Consider the following 20,766-nt stretch of genomic DNA (forward strand, 5'->3'; position numbering starts at 1 on the left):
GGTATCACCTTCTCTACGGATAATAAGGACTTTTATAACAATAATGTTAAATGAGTATGGGAACACATAATAGCTGATTGTGACAGATGGAAGAATTTAAAACTACCGGTATTAGCAAAAGTATCAATAGTGAAAATGAATATACTACAATGTTATACATATTTAGGTCTGCCCAATTATCAATTTCAAAAACAGTTTTTAAACAAATGCATAAAGATCTAGCTAAATTTATCTGGAACCCAAAAGAACTAGAATATCTTATGATAAAACAAGAGGGGACTTGAGCTACCAAACTTTGAAGCATATTATTTGATTGAAACACTAATCAAATTTAATACAAAATGGATACCAACTTGGGTGGTCTTGAATCATAAGCATATTTTGGATAGGAAAATAAATCCTAAAGCATTACCCTTTATGGACAAAATTAGTCTGATAAAATATGGGGTCATGGACCACATAATAACCTGTGTCTCATCTTTGCAAACTTTATTTCAGTCCGTAGATTTATTGCAATATATGATGGTTCTTCAACCTTTCCACAGGAATCCTAATTTTAAACTAAATAATCAGCTGATCAATCTCAGCAAATTTCCATTAATAGTTAATCTGACTCTATTTGATGTTTTTAATAAACTTGACTTATCGGCTTTACAAATTAGACAGGAAATGAATCTACCTAGAAGTTACATTGTTATAATGAGACAAGTTAAAGAACTTGCCTTGAGCTGTTTTAGGAACTTTAAACCTGCAGCCGGATTTGTGGATAAGTGCTCTGAATTGTGGCAAGCTATCCAACAAGACACTAAATTTATAGCAACTGCATATAAATTAATTAAGGATTTGAAATTTCAGGACAAAATTTTGCTTTCAGAGTATTGGGTAAACAAAGTAACAGTAACAGACAATCAGATATTAAAAGCAATTGATATAACTAGGAAATTAGTTTCTTTTCAAAACTGATGTACACGCAATTGATGATTTGGAACAATGCATTTAACACTTCTTAGATTACATAAATTTAACCCTAGGAATTCTCCAATTTGTCCATAGTGTGCAGATCAAACAGCCGATCTTCTTCATATGTTCTGAGTTGTAAATGTGTATATAAACTTTGGAACTCTCTTAAAGTACAACTGCAAAAGATGGGTTATCAAAGTTCTACACTGTCATGGGAATTTATGATTCTACACATTCCTCCAAGAGAGCTTTCCAGATCGCAAACTATTATTTGTATGAATATTGTTTTGCTGATGAAACTCTATATAGCCACAAATTGGCTAGAACCACATAAGACATCATGGAATAATTTTAAGCTTGTGGCTATAAAACATATACTAGCACATAAATTACTTCTGAAACAAACTAACAAAAATATTAATAACCCGAAAATATGGGAAAAGGTCTTCAATATTATATTAGCATGATACTGATTTTAGGAATATATTAAATATAGGAAGCATTTCATGTAGATATTGTATAAATGGTTTGTAGTCGTTATAGTGTATTATGTGTGTGTGTGATGTTTATTGTATTTTTGTAATGTTTTTGGAAAATATATTTCAATAAAAATGTATTATGGAAAAAAAAAAAAAAGAACAAGTGCAACCATTAACTAAACTCGATGTGGAATGAACACATGGTATATGCTAGTTACATGATACATTTAAATACAATATGAGATGGTCACATGATGTATAAATCGTAGCCATGTGGCACATATAAATAAATTCCATAAAATTCAACATTTAATATTTAAATATGCAAATAAATAAAACATGCTAAAATCAAAAGGTTAAATTTATATTTACATAATCATTTCATACTTTCATATGTGTGTCATTAAGAAGTAGTTTCAAAGATACCTGCTCATTCAGACCTTGTGCTTTCAAGCATAAAATCTAATAAAATTCATCTAATTCAGTATAATTAGAAATGTTACCACCACACAAAGATTCATAAGCACCATGCAAAATGCAACATTTAAAATCTTGCTCTGGCTCTATATCAGCTTTGTGTTTACAAAGAGCATTAGTTAATATCTTTCTCTTAATCTCAGAGACGTTATTACTAATGCATCATTTCAATTCTTGATTAGTCTTACCTACATAGTAAGCATCACAGCGGACATACTGTCTGAAATTATTGCTCTTAACTCGGGTACATCCTGCAAAATGTGCCAGTATTTATTTATAACTTGTCTAATAGTGTTGGTATTTTTAGTGCTTTGTGTGTTTACTCAGTGGTTTTGTTTTTATGGGCTTGCACTTCTTGAAACCACTGGCTTAACTGTTACCTCAACTGTTTGTTTTACGTTTTTGCTTTTTGTGCAGCCAGGAACAGACATGTATAAGCCGAGTACCATACAATCTACCAGAAATGCACCAGTTCGGTCTCTGCTTACACTTGCTGAACTAATTGAATTTCATGTAACCCTTTACTTGGTTTGTTAGACACTCAATGGCAGCAGAGTGAGATACATACTAATTGAGTTAATGATTTTTTTAACAATTTAAAATTAAACTGAAGCAAGTTGAAGAATATTCTTATTTCAAAAAATTGCAGTGGCAACTTTTAAGCATTAAAGCTTATCTGCAGCATAAAGTTATCCCATGTTGGCTTAGGGTGTTGAAAATGCCCACCTATCTCAATGAATATCCAGATTTACTTAAAAGGTGGCAGCTTATTAATTTAAGCTGTTCATTTAGGTATATGGAACTCATGAACGCCTTCTTCAAGCCAATAGAAATTGACTTGAGAGCTGAAATTGAATGTTTACATACTGACATGACGTCTGCTGTAGAAGAGAATGTTTATACTGACCTTCTGTATGAAGCTTGTGAGCTTGTGAGCGCATTTCATCTTTTGAAAAGATGGGTACTAGAAACAAAGAAAATGAAGCTAAGGAGGGATATACATGATTTTAAAAGGGTAATGTGTTTGTTTAGAAGAGTAAAGGAAATGGTCCATCTTTAAAATGTTTTGAACTAGTTGCCAATACACAGCCTCGCAACCTGCTTCAACTGTTGTTACTGAGCAACTGATGACAACTAATTTGATAGACTCACCTGCGATTTCATCACTATTGGTGAATAAGGACTCAAGGTCATTTCCTGTTCCTCTTTCACTATCTACGTGAAATAACAGTACAACATGTAGTGAATCCTGAACAACAAACATTCATAGACATTAATGCTGTTAGAGCACTTGACTCTATAGAATTTTCTTTTTTAGAGAAACCTTTTCCACTACCAGAATCTTGACCACTGAAAGAGAAATGACCCAACAAACTTCAGAAAAACACATTACAATGGCCGAGAATGAGAAGTCAGGCGAGAATGTAGAACTGGTATTTACTTTTTCTAAACATCCTTTGAGTACACATGAACTATCTATTTTAAGCAAAAGGTTTGACTTTTATACCTGCATGCACTATTGATATTTCTAAAACATTGTCTGAATTTAAATATTTTGTATGAACATTTAACTTGAAGGCACTCTTTGGTTTTACAGACAAGCACATTAATACTGATACCTAAATGCTCCAGCACCTTTGTACCAGTAAACAACAGTATAATTCAGGTTTGTGAACGTGGTGTTGAGCATGAGATATACGAGACTTGTTACAAACAGAAACAGAATGTTTTTTATAATCTTTCATCTGATGAATACAATGCTATTAAAACACTCTTGAATAATCTAGATATTAATATTAAGGGCGCTGACAAGGGTGGGGTATTGTGGTACTTAATAAGGTGTATTATATTGAGAATATGAACAAAATGTTATCTAACCAAGATTATGAAAGTATTTCTAAACGTGAATATATTAAACTGATTACTATAGTGCATGCATTTTACATACTTTTTTGAATGAAGGGAATATCAATAGGGAATTTTTGACTATGTTTTTACTGAATTTCCTAAGACTCCATTCATATATGGTATACCGAAGATACATAAATCCCTGACTAACCCTCCGTTTAGACCTATAGCCTCAGCTAATGGTTGATAAAGGCAAGAATAGGCACAGAGGAGAACTACAAGGACATAAACCAATGCCATAAAATTTTGCAATACTGTAAAACGCTTAACTTTATTACTGCATATTTTGTGCACTAATAGAACTTCATCAGACATGCTAAAACAACCCTATCCCATCATTCAGTTTATACTAAAATGCATACTCAATTATCCAATAAAATCTTTCATCCAATGTTAAGTATCAAAATCAATAGAATAAAATACTGTATTTACCCTAAAATTATAATTATATTAAAATCATGTATTTATTTGTAACTAAATGCCTATAAAAACACAAACGTAATAAAGACATACTAACTAGAAATCAAATTACTTTACATTACATATGAGATGGAAAGGAATTCATTCTGCTGGACTTTACTACCATCAGCTAATGGTTGGGTCACTGAACCAATCTCAAAGTTTTTAGAGACTCAGCTTGCAGTGGGGGGTTGAGAAAACAAGTACTATCATTAACAACACAAATCTTAATTTTTAACCATGATACCAAATATAATTGGGGTTCAATCAGTGAAACTATTTTTTTGTTAGATTTCACAGAATACATACAGGATTACATAAATACACTGTGCCAACTGCTTATATTTGTCCTTACAAATAATGTGTTTCTCTTTCAGAAGAAAATATACAAACAAATGAAAGGTTTAGCGATGGGTACACCTGTTGCTAGCATGTATGCAAACATCGTTATGCATATTTTGCAGAGGAGATTCATCTTAGCAAATGAAAATCCATTTAATAATAAGGTTTTATTTTTTGACAGTTTGTGGATGATCTGTTTCTCATGTGGAGTGGCAGTACAAGACAGTTGGGTGAATTTTTCATTTTATTTCAAACACATTCACCTTTTTAAAGTTTAAGAAAAATTTAGCCTTTAGTTACATCGATTTCCTTGACATTACTATATATAAGAATACTGATGGTACACTCGCTACTACACTCTGCAGGAAACCTGTGAAACGGAATTCCTATTTACATAAAAGTAGCATGCACCAGCAGTTTATATTTGAAAACACAGTCAGGAATCAGATGATGCAAGTAGCTCAATTAAACACATCTAACTACCTGATGAATAATCAGCTAAGGAAAATGACTAATGATTTTATAACAGAGGGATATGACACCCTAGTAGTAAATAACTTTACCAATTAAATCAGGCAGCGATGGTCCACTACTGCCAGATCCACCTTCTCTTCTATTGATAGAAGTATTCCCTTGGTTTCTAAACCAAAGAGGACATTGAGATACATACTAACTTATAATAAAATACCAACACTGTTAGGCAAATTGTAAATAACTGGCATATTTTGCAGGATGTAACTGAGTTAAGAACAGTAATTTCAGATAGAACACAGTTCAGATATAAAAGAAATGTTAATATGAAACAGTTACTTTATTATAAAGAGCAACCACGCATTCCTACCCTGGTTACAACCACTAAGAAGGGTACTTTGCATATTTAAATATTAAATGTTGAATTTTCTAGAACTTTTAATTTGAAATGTGGCACATGACTAACATTTATACATCATGTGACCATCTCACATTGTATTTAAATGTGTAAAATGACTAGCATATATCATGTGACCATTCCACAGTATGTAAATAGTGGTTGCACTTGTTCTATTTAGATTTACCTGAATAAGCCACTTTGTGTGGCAAAACTTTTTACCTTGCGGTCTTGGAGTAAACAAAGTATTTTTGTACTTTAGGTGCTTTGCATGTTTACTCAGCATTTTTTGTTTTTATGGACCTGGGCTTGACTGGTTTAACTGTTATGTTGACTGTTTGTTTTACCATTGCCTATATTACCAATATGTATGACATAAATAGACGATTTAGTTTTAATAACAAAAATCAAGGTATGGATAAGTGAGATTGTAATAATAATCAAAAAGCCATTAAAAAAAGCTTGTCTGCAGTTAAACAAAATGAAGTGTAAGGGATTTATTAAGATAAAACCTAAATGCCATTTCATGACAAATGAAAGATTTTGGGAGTAACATTTGGTGACTATGGAACTGTACTTCAATGGAGAGAGATACTGAAACAAATAAATATTATTTTGCTGGAAAAGTTATTTATCATTTAAAAAAAAGACATACAAGTTGAATATTTATGTATTAGGAAATGGCATATTTAGGAGAAGTACACGCCAATTGAACCTACATATTCTCACAATCACTGAATCCTGGGTAAAGACATCAAATTCTAGCGTACATCTCCTCCCCTCTTACAAACCACTCCTGGATGAAAGACTAGACAAAAAGAAAGGAGAGGTTGGATGATAACTCCTCAAAAATGGGTCTATGTTCAGTCATGGAATGAGAAATCCATCAAATCTCTGTTCATTAAACTTAAAACTTCAAACATTTGCTTCATAGAACATTCAATCATCAAATTTTTTATACAGGGAAAAGAGTCAGTGGATCAACATGCATACCAAAACACATACTGCAGAATATCAAACCCACACAGGTGGGGGGCTACACCCTCCACACCCACAATGTGGGAGGTTGTGCCCCCCACTCCCCCCTACTTATATATACCAACTTCAAGATCGCACTCCAGTAGGGAAAAGGGCAAATTTCCTAATGCTGGCCAACCATCTCCATTCCCCGGGTAAAATATTCGATGACTGAATGTTATCTGAAGTGAACATTTGATGTTTTAAATTCAATGAACAGAGGTTTGATGAATTTTCCTTTCAATGATTGAATATAGACACCACAAAAACAAGCTCAGCCCTGCCCTCAATACTCAAGTCATTGTCTCTGCCCAAAATACACCAAACTGGGTCATTCTTTAATTCTGCTACTCTGATAAATAGTCCCTTTATCTCACCAATGTCTATCTCCCTTTCTCCCTCTCCTCATCACAAAAATTCACCTCACTTATTCAACCATCTTCTCATACATTCCCAGATTCAACACTGTCATCTTCTTAGGTGACTTCAAAACCGAAGTTATCCCTAACTCCAGCGACATCTCTCTTTTCCTAGCACAACATGGCCTACCCCAACTAGTTACACAACCCACAAGACCGAACTGCAAGTCATCTAAGCACTCCTCACTTAACCTGATCATCGTCAGCACACTCCACTCAAACACCAATGTAAACATCCTGTCTTCGTCCTTCAGTCATTACTGCCTTATCACATTCTCAGTCACAAATCACAGCTTAACCCCTCCCAGCCCTCACCCTCAAAACCTTCAGATAACAGACAGCTACCAACACTACAAAGCTGATAAGTTTCCTTCCTTCCATTTTCTGGGACACATTTAACATGGAAGAAAGCCATGCACAGCAGAAACATGACTACCACATCCCTTCTTAAAATACAATACCATTTTCTTCCCAGAAATAAAAAGAATTCTCAAACCATTGAACAACAACTTGATAACAAAACTAAAACAACTGCTAAACATGGATGAAGCCTGGCAAAAATTGGAAAGCAGTCCCATACGGCACCAAACTTACTCACTTCACTACATTCAGAAATGTGGCTAAACAAGCCATCCAATGATATAAATCCTTCTTCTACAAGTCGAAACAAGCCTATTTCAAAACAATCCTGGAAAGAAGTTAATAATCACAAGATGCAAAACACCTAAAGACCTCAATCTATCTGTCAATAGATACACACACACACACACACACACACACACACATTCAATTTTGTCTTGATTTATGACAGTTATGCAATTCAATTTTTCTAAATAGTTTTGAAGCAATGGTTACCATTGCAAAAGCGCTCACCATTTTGTATTAAAAAAGAAGATTTTACTTTGTCATGGTTCATCTTTTTTATTCCAGCTACCTTCCTACTGGGCACCTGTGTTTCAACATTTTCAACATCTGGGCTGGTTTGGATTTATTTGTTTGCTAAATAGTTTTGTGTTATATGTGTTAAAATTATTGAATTTGTCTGTCTTAAGCAATATAAGTTTGAGTATATGATTTTGATAAGAGAAAGAAAAGTACAAAATATGGTGCGAGGACTGAACACTAAGGGAGGGGAAGGGTTGTGAGCATTGTAACAATGTATCAATGTATTACTAGTCTAGTCAAAAAGAATAAAATTGAACTATCTTAAAGGACTAAAAGCTAGGACAGTTTCTTTATAAAACTCACCTTTTATATGATCACAACTAATGTGTGTGTGTAAAATAAACACATTTCTAATTTTCAGATTAGACTATCTTAGTTCCAAGAAAAAGAGCCTTAGGTTAAATTTCTAGTTTTTGCAAATTAGTAGAAGGGTTTGAGTGTGCCATTTGCATTTGTCAGAGCAAGAAAGAAGGGATTAAGTCTACTGATTTCAAGGGCCAGTATCTTGCAGGTGGTGGACGTATTGTTAGATGCTAATGGATGTTGTGGAGGGGGATAGTTGATACATAGGTGCACTACATATTATGGTTTGAAGTGTATTCTTAAATGCATGGATGACTCAGATAGAATTTTTTAGAATGATGAGGGATATGATAGCCCCCCAAGAGGGCATCATATACACAAGAGACTGGAATAAAATAAGTGTTCTGGAAGTTAAAGAATGCTGCAGAGTTCACCATATACCATGTATAGGAAGACATGCAGGAACATATATGGTGTTATGGGTCAGCAGGAATATATATGATGTTATGGGTCATAACACAGTATACATACTATTCTTATTTATTTAAATCAAGTTCATGAATAGGAATAATGTATATTATTACTGAATATCTGCATATAATTAATTAAATCAGACTACATCCATTAGAGATATTGGACCATGCCTCTTGAAGTATAGGATGTGTGCATTCCTTCTCTCTCTTACTTAAAACTGCATTGGAGATTCCCTGCATATTGTTAAACTATAGAACATTTTAGCTTGCATAAGAACTATACAAGTAATCAAATAAATTAGGGTATAACAGTCAGAGCATGAATAAGGAATGGTATCAATTTAAAATTCATCTTAAAAGAAATATTAGATACCATGCTTCCAAGATTACGTCAAGATCAAGGATGGATTTATGGGATATGTAGTACAAAAACTGATAGATGTATAGAAAGGGTGTTATGAAGGAGGTGAAAAAATAAGGATGAGATACAGAAGGCTGGGAAGAATTTGAAGAGTTATTGGGTACAACATGTCAGTTTTCATACCAGTCACTAAAATGTAGCCTTTTCTATTACACATCTGAACACCAAAAACCAGTGAGTGTTAGGGAGAGGAAGTAAGTTATAAATGGTATGAAGAGAGAGTCTAGAGACATATTATACTATGAATTCGGGGAGGATAGAAGAATACTTCTAAAAGTACTATAATCAGTGTACAAAGCCCACAAACAATGGGGCAATGGAAAACACGAGTTAACAGCTTTACTGAGAAACCTGTAACAGTCATGATCATCAAAATGACAGGCAGATACCATGACGCTTCCCATTACTCAAAGGGGATTAGCTGAGATCATAAAGGTACATGCAAGAAGAATAACTCTGCATTGTGATGGACTGACATTTGAAATTTGGGTGGTTGATGAGTATATTATGTAACTATTAAACATCTTCAACATGGTGTTGGAAGCTAAATAAGTTGCTTCTTCAAGGAAATAAGCTGTGGTAATGGAAGGCCCAAAGGAAAAGTAGTACTTAGCCTTCCCATCCTTTGACAGGTCTGTCCCAACATTAAATTATGACCATTGATTGCTTTTGACAATGATGATGAAAAGATTAACACCAAGTTTTGTTACGTTTGTTTACTGGGTATAGCCCCAATGGGGGAAACGTCCATCTCCAATGGGAAAAGGCACCAAATGGAAGAATAACACATTTAAATAGATACAAGGAGCTACAGAAATGCTGTACAAAGGCATGTTTACCCAGCATTCAGCAGAACTTCCACTGCATGAGCATGTACAAATCTAAAGATGCGGGCTAGTAAAGTCAATTAGATAATGTTCACTGTATTTGATATAACCTCAACAGCATAAGGAAGGTCAGTAAATCATATGGACATAAGAATAGAAGGTAGAGAAAATTAAAGAAGGTAATATAAGAAAGTAATTTAAGTTTACATGACTTGGAAATGGCAGAAGGCATGAAGAAAGTTTTCATTTCAGTTTAAAGGCACAGATATTTGAATAGTTATTAGCTATTTGTTGGGAAAGCACTAAGGCCAGCATGACCAAACTTATTTTACAATGCATACAAACTAATGTTTATTATTGATATATGGGTAAAACTCTGAGTAATACTTACACATAAAATAAATGAACATTTGCATAGTTTTACTGTAAAAAATTGTTGGGAATTTTAATCGATGTGAACATGATTTTCTTGAACAATCTCTTTAATCTGCAGTACCCACAAATGCATTTTCTGTAAAACTTTGTTTTGTCTGTAATTTTTTTCTTTTTCTGTGTATTGTAATTTAATATATTTTGCTGTCGCTCCACTAGAGCACAAGTCATGGTTGAAAATAGTTAGCTGAGAGACCACCTTTCCAAAATGAAACAGTAACAAATAAATTAAACATATTTCTAATTTTCAGAGCAGACTATCTCAGTTCCTAGAAAGAAAGCCTTGGGTTAAAGTTCTAGTTTTTGCAAATTTGTAGAAGGGTTTGAATGGGTCTATATTAAAAGCCCAAAAGGACTAAAGATCGAGTCTATGTACATCGACACATAAAGCACAATGTACATAAACAGCGAAACACTAAAACAGTGAAATTCGAAATGCCGAATGCATTTCCTGGTCAGCAGTGAGACGGTGTGGATAAGGAAATATATCCTTTTCCCTACTGTAGTGCAGTCTCGGAGTTTGTATATTTAGGTAGGGGGGTGTGGAGGCTCCAGTGGTGCTTGCCCCCCTGCAAAAGCATGTTAAATTAATTATTTAGTGTTATTTTTTTACTTACCTGTGTGGCGCATTCTGATGACGGAACTCTTTCAGCGTTTCAGATTTTGCTGTTTTACTGTTTCACTGTTTATGTACATTAACCTTTATGTATCGATGTACATAGACTCGATCTTTAGTCCTTCTGGGCTTTTAATAAAGACCCAGTTTGACTAGATGGCCTCAGTTCCTGAGGAGTGCATACTGGATATCAAATGACTGAAGACAAAGCATGGAAAACCAAAGAACAATTCATAGGTTATTGTAATCTGAATGAATGGAATTCTGCTTTCAAGGGAAATCTGGTTAAGTTTCCTAAGGACACATATTTTTAAAAACACATTGAAAAGCCAAGGCCTGCATATTAGCCATTTGCACAATAGGAATGAGGACTTTGAGAGAGGGCTGTTGAAAATGAAGACTGACTTTATTTCTAGGGGCTATGATGCCAAAGAGATTGATAGAATACATGACACTGTTAGGGCTGATAGGGTAAATGCTGGGAGACCATACCTTTCGGCACCACATGGATGTGATGATATCACACCCAATTATAATAGGAATGACCAAGGAAGTACAATCTTCTTTGGGTTAACATACTCTAGTAATGATAAGAAAATTAGAAACATAATTTATAAACGCTGGACATTATTACACACAGATCAGGACATACATAGGATTGTTGGTGATAAACTATTTTTGGATATAAGAACAAGAAATCATTAAAACATAAGTTATGTTATCCCAAATCAACTAACCAACTAAATAGGATTACACCTGGTTATGGGATGAGGAGATGCAATAGCTGCTCCTGTTATATGTATATTGATGTCTCTGGGTCCGTTATACATCCCAACACCAACAGGAAGTTTTCACATCTGCCCTCAGCTGATTGTAATTCCAAGGATCTAGTCTATCTTGCATTATGTAATGGTTGTTATTCATTCTATGTAGGCAAAATGAATAAGCACCTATGAGAGCGTATTTGTGACCATTTATACTGTGCACGTAGGGGTAGGAGCTACAGTGCACTGGCAAAACATATAATAAATACTGGCATGGAACACTCTTTCAGGTTTGTAGTACTAGAATTAATTTATGATAACATCAATAAGGGAGACCTTGTGAAAAGAACTTATCAGGCAGAACTTAAGTGGATTTTTTTACTACAAGCACACCACTATCCTGGGATGAATGATAGCATATCTGTACAACCCACTTTAAGAGCAAGACCTTTGAGAAAGAAGTAAGCTGTATGTACAATTCCCTGCTACGTTACTTTTATCAGACATATTTTATTTAGTATCTATGCATTTTTCATACATATACATGGTCTTTGAGATGTTATACTTACATCTATCTTGATTTTGCACACTATATATGGTTTTATGTGATATAGGGTGCTTGTTGTTTTAAACATATACTTGTGTAGTTACCATGGCAGCTAATAATACTGGATGAACTTTATTCTGATTTGTTGATTGTGATTGCTTCTACACTTTTAAGATTGTAATTTTGAAATGCATTTTAGATCTGACGAAGCTTACTGCGAAAGTGCTTATCTGCATTTAAAACTTGTGTTTTACATCTGCTGTGAACTACTTGGAGGAGAATTTGCTTATAGACATGCGTGAATGGGCATGCCTTCGCTGAAGGTTGGGTGTCGGGCTGGCAACTCGGCACCATAAAAATCAGCTGCCAATCATTAGCGGACTGGAGTTCCGCTGTGGCGACCCCTAACCGGGAAAAGCCGAAAAGACAAACAACAACATTTTCCTTAGGACAGAATGATTAAAAGAATCTGAAGAATAATTTGATGCAAATTTAACACTCTCACACAGAAACATGCACATTTTCCTCTAGATAATAGTTAAAGATTAGAGAATGGGTGTCATGTACATTGCTACTCTGATTGGAGAATTAACATTCTCCAGCAGGGTGTTAATGTACAGCTAATGTCTGCTCAAAAATGAGTCTGCCACTTCACTGCAGCTGTAACGGAGATAATGGTCGCCGTTATTTTACACTTGCTAAGCAGCACTTTTGCTGTTTAGTGAGAGTAAAGTAAAAAAAAAGAAGAAATAAGATTAAAAAAATAGAAGTGCGTGTGTGTATGTGTGTGTGCATGTGTGTGTGTGTGTGTGTGTGTGTGTGTGTGTGTGTGTGTGTGTGTGTGTGTGTGTGTGTGCACACGTGTTTTTATGTTTGTATGTGTGAGTGTATGTGTGCATGAAAGTGAAATCAATCAAGCTATTATTTTACACTCACTAAGCAGTGCTTTTGCTGTTGAGTGAGTGTAAAATTAAAAAAAAAGAAAAGAAAAGTGTATGCACATGCACATGTGTGTCTGTGTGCGTGTATGAGTAAGAGTGACTGAGACAGTATTTTACACTTGCTTTTGATGTATAGAGAGTGCAAAATTAAAAACAAATGAATAAAAAAATAGAAAAGTGTGTGTGTGTCTGTGTATGTTTTTGTTTTTGTCTACGTGTGAGTGTATGCTTGCTTTATGTGCATGAAAGCAGAAGAATATGTGAGTGTGTGTGTGTGTGTGTGTGTGTGTGTGTGTGTGTGTGTGTGTGTGTGTGTGTGTGTGTGTGTGTGTGTGTGTGAGAGAGAGAAAGATTGATCGAGCAGTGGATGCAACCTCTTGCAACTCTTTCAAATAAGAGGTATGCATAACTCCCAACCTCTTAGCTTAGCAAATCCAGATAAAGTCTAAAATGATGGGGGCTCAAAGGCTCAAAAATAGGGACAGATTTTAAATATCGCTCATATAAAACTGGAAAGTTGCCATAATAACATTATTTATGTTAGGAACAGAATTTAAAAAAAACACTCATAAGTTTTCATTGTCTTCTGCTTCTTAGGTGTATACTAGGCCACAACCACTAGGGCCTTTATAATCCAAGCTGTGTAACCCAAATGTGATCTACAAGTTATGTGGTTTAGACATTTATGTAGTGGTGATTGTTGGTTATAACATGATTTGCTGACTGTCTTTGTCCATCAGAGACAGACACCGGACCAGTGGTGTATTTTTGATTTCTCAACCAGTGGCCCACTTTATGGTTAAATAAGGTTAAGGAGCGACTTTTTTCAGATGGATGGAGTGTCTATTCCAGAGAATGTGAATTATCTGAAATACATATCTGTTTCTCCAACATGTCTTATTTGTGCTGCAAGCAAAATGTAGGTCTTTAGATCTACTAGTTCTTATGCTGTTTGTCTTGCAGATGTGCAAAAGATTAATCAGAGTGGGTCCAGAGATGTCTTGTATGCTAGGCATAGACAGAGTCCCAATAGTCTGTAAGAGGCCAAGTACAGACATAGGGCTTTGAGTCGATCAGCATACAACATTGTGTTTATGCCCTGTATTCTTTTCCTATGAAACCTTTGTGGACATTCCAGTTGCTGCATGTGTCTTGTCAGGTGCATACCAAAGGGGGCATTATACTAAATGATGGGTCTGATGATGGCTAAGTACAGTGGTACAATGACGTCTCTGGACCTAGCTGCCATGCACTTACTTACAAGTTAAGCAACATGAAAGGATTTCCTTACTACATTGGACACATGTTGGCTGAAGGTCAAGTTATTGTCTGCGTGTGATCCCAGTTCCTGATTATTGTTTCTACTCATAGGGGTGTCTTATCAATGACATAGTTTTCTGGGATGGCTGACTTCCCAAAAGGTACTATAATTATTTTTTTTGTCATTGAGGTTTAAGCTGTGGCTTTGGCACCAGGCATTTGTCTGTGTCAGACCCTCTTGTAAATTGTTGATCTCTTGGAGTTTTTGTGACCACTTCCAGTTTGCAATCATCTGTGAACCTGGTCAGCCAGAGGCCTTTAGCATCTACTTCTTGGAAGTCAACCCCCAATGTCAAAGAGAAGCTAGACCAGCACATAGCCCTGAGGGACTCCATTGGTGACCTGCCCCTTTGAGGAGGTAGTCTCACAAATCCTAACTTCCTGCATCCTATCTATGAGACATCAAAACCTTTGCTGTCAATGTTTTGTTTTTTGGTGGTGTGGGCTCAACACTGAACATATCAACATTCTGAGTATTTGAAATTTTAACATAGACCCTATATATGTATATGTACCATAAAGATAAAACAAAATTTGAGATAAACCATTTAAAATAAATTGAAGGATACTTGTTACACTGACGTGCTTAATTAAGCATAAATGATAAGGTTACTGCAATTCAGTCTACTGCCCTAATACTATTCTATGTTTATAAATACAACTTAATTTATTCTTTGCATTTCCATGGTAACCTCTAGTCACGTAAATTTTTGAGGATTTTTCTTTCTCATATTATTTTTTATATTATCCAGATTGTGCACTGATAGAAACACATTTCTAACTGACAATTTTGACTTCCATCTTTGTGAATGTGTCTTTGCTATCAGAAATTTTAAAAGTGCCAGTGCTCCCAAATATTTAGCACAATGCAATCCATTCTCATTTATTAAAACCATAAGTATTTTAGTCAGCTGTACTTCTCTTCTTAAAACTTGAGATAATCATTCCTTTTAACTATTTAAACATTTGCTTTATCAGAATTTGAGTCTGTGTCTGCCATATTCCCTCTTCTCACCTCGAACAATATCTGTTTACATTTTGCAACAAACAGCATGCAATGAGAAACATATTTATACCAATGGAGTTATTTCATGCAAAAATCTTAAACTTCTGTGACTTTGTAGCAGAGAAGGGTAAAACACACCCACTTGTATATTGTTTCATCTAGCTGAACTTCCAGTACAGTATTCCATTCTCTCCTAATCTTTATCACCAACTCCAATTTTCTGCTCATTCACCGCCTCATCTGACCCTCTTACATGGCTGCCACTTCTTGCTTTCAAAAAAACATGGAGATTAATTTGAATAAAGCCTCCTCCAACAATTACTTTTACCCTATCCACTCCCTCCCCGTCCTGTCCATATCGACCCCTCATATTCCACTTCCTGCCTACTACTAATCCCTCCCCTTCCTGTCCATTTCAACCACTCATACTCCACTTCCCGCCTGCTATTCACCCAACCTTTACTCCAACACTATTTACTATATGACCCCCTGCTCCCAAACCAGCTCATACGCTCATCTCTCTCCTTTATTCACCACACAACCAAACATGCTACTTTTATACCTTGCTTTACCAATTCTAACTCTGCTCTCTACTCTAACCTCCTATCATACAAATCTTTGCCAGCCTTTCTTATACTCTTCTACCACATGTACTCCCATACCTTCCCCTCCATCTCACCCCATCTTAATCTCCCCTTCTCTCTTCAACTGAACCTTTAACTGCTTTCATAAACTTATATTTGAGAGCTACCCTCTCTCCTATAAATCCAAATCAAGACTTCACCACCATTTCTTTTCACTAACACATTGTACATCACTTCCTAGTAACATACTTCTCGCTGGCGACATCCACCCCAATCTTGGCCCCCCTCCCCTCCCCATAACCTTACACCCCTCTTCGGCTCCTCCACCCCCCATCTTTCCATCTCTCACACCCTACACATCCTCTCTCATACCAAACCTCACAACACAGACACCTCTCTATCTATGCCCTAAATATACAAAGCCTCACTAACAAAATCACTGAGCTGCATTCCTAGATTGCCCAAACCACCCCTCACATCCTAGCCCTATCCGAAACTTGGCTAAAACCCCACTTAACAAACAAGGAAATACTTCCACCAGGCTATAATATCTACCGCTGTGATAGAAATTAAAAAAAAGCAGTGGTTTTGCCATCCTCCATTCTGATAGCCTTAACCTCTCCACTATCACCATCCCTACTCCAGACTTCCACCTAGCTGAACTTATCATCCTTAACTGCCATCTTAATCCCCATAAGAAATTGGCCATTACCTCCATATATATCCCCCCCTGGAAATAATATTCCAATTCTAGAATCTATCCTATCATGGTTCTCACACAATATACCCTACGAAACTCTCATTCTAGATGATGTTAACATCGACTGAACCAAAATTTCTACTGACTCTCCGCAGATCAGTATCAACCTTTAAGGATTCCACCAACTGATAACATCCCCCACCCGTAGGTGCCGGAACCATACAGCCAGGGGGAGGGGGAGTCCCCTCACTTTTACAGCTGCAAAACCTGTCGGGAAAAATGAATGAAGCGAGTTTTCACACTAATATGGATTTGCGTGCAAAAGTTAAACTTACTAAACTAACTGTTCTTGTTCTCTTATTGCTCTGTGTTACAGGAGTTATGCTGCTGCTGTTCTGTTGGTGCTGCCAGAGCCAGAGTCATGCCAGTAAGGAGTGTTTTGTTCTTTTATTTGAAGGAGTTATGCTACTTCCATGTGTGTTTGTGTGTGTGTGTGTGTGTGTGTGTGTGTGTGTGTGTGTGTGTGTGTGTGTGTGTGTGTGTGTGTGTGTGTGTGTGTGTGTGTGTGTGTGGCCAAATGCCCCAGTTAGGTATAGCTGGTAGTTAGTGTTACTCAAGCTCAACAAGAGCCTGAGTTCTCCACTCATACCATCACCTGTGATTCAGGGAGTTGAGTCTATAGCTCTCAACAGTCCAGATTTTCATATTTGGCTCATAGTTTTGGTCTGTTCCTCTTAAAATTTGTGGTTTTCTGGCAAATCTATGAGAACTGAATTTACTAAAGAATGATAGCCCTTTAAGTTTCAGTCTTCCTATCTTTCAGGAAACACATGGTAACACATAACACTTTATTTTTGCAACTTTCTAAGATTATACAAGCAATATTTATAATGTGTCCCTGGTTTTGGGACTTTGCCCCCCAATAAATGTTGGCTTTTTCCAGATTTCTTGTGCTACCAAGTTAAGAGATTTAGTTGAGTGTCAAGTGGATTTTACAAGGAGCTGAGAGCTTCAGGGGAAGAGAAGTTTAGTGCTACTTATGCTAAGCTGCTTGCATTGTTAGTAGCACAACAGGTAGTATACTTGCTTTTGATGCAGAAGACTGTGGGTTCTACTCCCACAGTATGCAGATGGATCTCTGATACTGTACTGTGTTGTACTTTAAAGGGAGTGGCTGCTGCAGTCCTATGAATGTCCTCCTTTGGAGGAGTCACCTAAAAACTATGTTTCTGCTATCAGTTTGCCATCCATTCCCCATTGCAAAATTACTAGCTTATCATTTTTTTAATGTAGCATAGGCACTTTATTTGTAGATGAAACAATGAAATATAAAATTATTTGCTAGCAGCAACCTCTTCATTAGTTACAGATCCCTTTAATGTGGAATTATTTAGATGACTTACTTCTGCAGAGATTTTGCATATTTACTGATATTGGTGGATTGTAATGATAGAAGTTTGAGTGGCCTTTTATGGTTGAAATTTTCTGAAATGGGTAGTTTTGTCATTATTGGTTCATACATTTTATTTCATTGCTTACTAGAACACTGTTTCAAACTATAAATTTAAAACACATTCTAACAAATGGTGCTGTATTATACAAGGAATATAATTTCATACAATCAGATTAATACAATCAGGAAGGTGAATCAATGAATGCATACATGTATGCTTGCTCACAGGATGCAGTAGATCAAAATAGGGGAAGAGACCAGTCACCAATGGAGTCCCCCGGGGTTCGGTGCTGAGACTTTTTCTGTTTGGCATATACATCTTAAAAGTAAAAGGAAATACCAGAGGGCTTTGACTGACTAAGTTTGAGATGACTGCAAGCTAGGAGCAGTTATTGAATCCCCAAGTGACTTAACCATCATGTAGGAAGGTTTGTCACAAACAATAACTAGTGCCAGAATCATGAATTGAAACTAAACTCCAAGAAATGCATAATCATGTCCTTTGGAAAGTCATCTACTCCAGGGAACTGCCAGATTGACAATGATCCCTGAGAACTGATCCAGTTGTTTGGCATTTGGGGACTTGTGTGTACAGTGACCTAACTTTTGACCAATATGTGCCCAGAGTCATAAGAAAGTCTTTCTATATTGCACAGCTTATAAACAAATTGATTGTGACCAGATCTATATATGTTATTGTCCCCCTTTACAAAGCTCTCATTAGGTCAATTTGGCATGTATCTGTCCAAACCCATGCAGCAATTGGAATACCCACAGAGATACCTTACTAATAGGATACAAGTTCTAAACAATAGGTCTTGCATGGACCACCTCAAAGATTTATCACTATACTCAGTATAGTACAGAGTGCTTAGAGGTGACATGTCTGGCATACAAGGCATTCTCCAACCTAATACAGATGGACCTACTGAACATCAGCAAGTCAAATGGCATCAGGAATACTCAGTCCTGGTATCTAAACTGAATGTTGTGGAGACGGATATATATCACAGAGGCTACCACTGTTCCAGAACAGACTATCCATTCAAGTAAAATAAAGCTCATCCCTGTCCATATTCAAATTCAACTTGGATCTAAGGACAGGTAATAGAAAATGTACTCCAGGATTACCCCTCATGCCACTAATGGATAGAGGCAGTTCCTAAATGCTGCTTCCCTTACATGGGTCCCCTCAAATTATCTATAGTATGATCATATTTATTCTCACTAGGGCTAATATACAATTAACAGCAATGGGATAGTTAAGACCAATCAGGAAGTGTTAAATCAAGCAACAAAAGGGAAATTGGCTAAGTTTAAAATGTCATACAAGTGAACCTATGCTGTGGTAGTAAATAGTTTTAAAAAATTGCCCTTTTTAGATCACTAAGTGCCCCTCTCAGTTCCAACTTCCTACATTAAATCACTCCTACTGAAGCTTAATCCCTGCTCTCCCTCCTCAGACTATCTCCCACCCACTTTCCTCAAAGTAGCTGCTGAATCCGTAGCCTATCTAGTATCCCTATTAATCAATAGAGCTATTCAAGAAGCAACAGTGCAAGAGATTTGAAAATCCTTCTTCACCACCCCCCTGCATAAAGGGGGGAAGTCAACTCACCCATCAAACTTTCGCCCAATTGCCATCCTGTCTTCTCTCCAAAATACTTGAAAAATGCATACACTCACAACTCCTAAACTATCTCCTCCAGCAGAACTTTCTCACACCCACTCAACATGGCTTAAGCCCTAACCACAGCACTTCTACAGCCCTCCTGTCATTTACACATACAATAACTGAGGCCCGTGATAAAAACCACCACATATCCTGCCTTTTCCTCGACCTCTCTAAAGCCTTCAACACTGTCTCTCATCCTTTACTTCTAACTAAACTTTCTAACCTCAGTCTATCTCCTTCCACCTTTGCCTTTTTCTCTAGCTACCTGTCTCATAGACAGCAATCTGTTCGATGGCTCTACTTCTGCTCACCCCACCTCCCAGTGACAACCAGGGTGCCCCAAGATTCCATCTTGGATCGCCTCCTGTTCAATATCTTTAAAAATGAACCTCATACTTCCTGCAAACAGTCTGCTCTAATTCAATACGCTGGCAACTCTACTCTTATCTGCACTTCCAGCAAAATCTCTGACCTGCACACTCTTACCAAGGACACTTTTCTGTCCATTGAAAAGTGGCTGTCTGATAATTTACTCATCCTGAACCCACTAAAAAAACAAAATCCTGCTATTCCTCCCCCATTCTCTCTCTCGCCTTAAATCTACCTTTCTCATCACATCCTCCAGTAACACCACAATACAACCCGACTCCCACAAAAGCTTCTAGCTGCCATCATTGATGAACTTAAATTTAATCTACATATCCTTCAAAGTATAAAAAAAAAAAAATCACCAAAAACTGGGTATGTTCTATCGACACCATAAATTCTTGACCTCTAATGCTAGACTGTCCTTTGCAGAGGCTCTTCTTCTCCCCTCCCTTCTCTATACC

The sequence above is a fragment of the Protopterus annectens genome, chromosome 7.part0 (assembly GCF_019279795.1).
Source record: "Protopterus annectens isolate FY-2018-M chromosome 7.part0, PAN1.0, whole genome shotgun sequence".
NCBI lineage: Eukaryota > Metazoa > Chordata > Ceratodontiformes > Protopteridae > Protopterus > Protopterus annectens.